This window comes from Gastrolobium bilobum, unplaced genomic scaffold (assembly GCF_033153095.1).
Source record: "Gastrolobium bilobum isolate Gb01-03AN ecotype WA unplaced genomic scaffold, APGP_CSIRO_Gbil_v1 utg6199, whole genome shotgun sequence".
Classification (NCBI taxonomy): Eukaryota; Viridiplantae; Streptophyta; class Magnoliopsida; order Fabales; family Fabaceae; genus Gastrolobium; species Gastrolobium bilobum.
The window spans coordinates 244,306-246,652 of record NW_026896737.1 but is presented as its reverse complement, the minus strand read 5'-3'; positions in this window follow the sequence as shown (position 1 = coordinate 246,652).

Below are 2,347 nucleotides of genomic sequence, written 5' to 3'. Positions count from 1 at the left end.
GTTTATCTTATTGATTCTGTATGTTGATGATTTTTTGCTGGCAACTAACGATCTTGGTCTTTTAAATGAGACTAAGAAGTTTCTCTCTAGTAACTTCGAAATGAAAGATATGGGTGAGGCAGCTTATGTGATAGGAATAGAAATATTCCGTGATAGATCACAAGGACTGTTAGGTTTGTCTCAGAAAGCATATATTAATAAAGTTCTAGAGAGATTCAGAATGGAAAACTGCTTATCATCTTCAGTTCCAATTCAGAAAGGAGATAAGTTTAGTCTCATGCAATGTTAGTCTCATGCAATGTCCTAAAAGTGAATTGGAATGAAAAGAAATGGAAGCAATTCCATATGCATCATTAGTTAGGAGTTTAATGTATGCTCAGACTTGTACTAGACCAGATATTAGCTTTGCAGTTGGGATGTTGGGTAGATACCAAATTAATCCCGGTATAGATCATTGGAAAGCTGCAAAGAAAGTTCTGAGATATTTGCAAGGAACTAAAGGTCACATGCTTACTTATAGAAGGTCTAACAACCTTGAAGTGATTGGATACACAGATTCGGATTTTGCAGGATGCATAGACACAAGAAAGTCTACATGTGGTTACCTGCATCTTTTAGCTGAATAAGCTATATCATGGAAAAGTGCGAAGCAGACTGTAATAGCTGCATCCACTATGGAAGCTGAATTTGTGGCATGTTTTGAAGCCACGATTCAGGCTAAATGGCTACGGAATTTTTTTTCAGGGCTTGGATTGGTCGACAATATTGAAAAGCCGCTGAAAATTTATTGTGATAATTCCGCAGCAGTCTTCTTTTCTAAAAACGACAAGTATTCCAAAGGTGCTAAACATATGGAATTAAAGTACTTTGCCGTTAAAGAAGAGGTTCAGAAACATAGAGTGTCTATAGAGCATATTAGCACCGATCTTATGATAGCTGATCCTTTGACGAAGGGATTACCGCCCAAGACATTTACTGGTCATATATGTAGAATGGGCATTATGTCAGCTAGTGAATGATGAAAATTATAGTTATGCATTAAGTGTTGACACTCTGAGCTCATTGATGAATATATGTTTCTGTTATTGTCTTATTTTCAATTTATGGATGCATGCAAGTATATCTAATGATATTGAAAATAATTATGGTCCGTTATGAAGACATTATTGTTGGACATAATGTACACTTCCTATTAAAGTATCATGTTAGGAAGAAGAGTCAATATAGTAGTACATGGAAGGGACTATGCCGACTTGATAGCATACAACCGCCATGACTCATGTTGATTTTATTTCTAATAATGAATTATGATGACGTCAATGTATGGAACCTTTAGCCTAGTAAATGCGCATTATAGTGAATGTTAATTAAATCATGAAGGGACACCTTATGACATGAGCCAAGTGGGAGAATGTAAAAATATTTGTGTCTCATGTGTAACGTGTGTCAATTAATTTAATTAATAATAAAAGAGGCTTTATGGTAATTGACGTTTCGCATTAATGGTAATTGACGTTTTGCATTATGGTAACGTTTTGCATTAATGGTAATTGACGTTTTGACGTTTCGCATTATTAGGAAGTTACAGGGAGTTATTTGAAACTCCGTAACTGGTGACATGGTTCAGTTATATAAAGAGAAAAATGGTGAGTCTCTGATTATGATTATCTCTCAGAATTCTCTCCTTCATGGTCTGCCCATAAAAGTTGTATCAGATCCCTGTCATAGACGATACAAGGAAAGCAGAGGGTAAAGACTTTGAGAAACAATCTTCCATCATCAAAGTTCTTCCGCACTAATAGAGAAAGGTACGCTCTTATGTGAAACTCATGAATTCTAAAAATCCTCTTTCATGTTCTTGAATGATTACTGATGAACATGTATTACTGATTTACGGATAAAATTACTTACATGTATGTCTTCGAGTAGCATGTAATTTATCCTTCTTACGCATTAGTTATGAACCCGAGTTCAACTCATGACGAAAAATATGCATTATCCTAAAAAAATGAAATATGTGCTTACATAATCTCCAATGCTCAAGTTAATATGTGATGAAATTAAATATACCAAGTTTGAAATATACATGTGAAAACTTTGAACGATGGTGAAGACCTCTACTTATGCATGGCAGGGTGAAGTGTTAACCCTCTTAGAATACATGAGAAGAATAAAGAGTTATGAATTTGGTTAATTTTCCTTACAAGAGTTGTTATTTAAATAGATATTTACAACTGCCATCTTTGTCTTAGTGTAGGGAGTGAGGAAATATGGCATCAGAAGCCAATCCAGAACAATTGGAACAGAAATAATATTTATCATACAACTTTTGCTGCAGACGTCAATC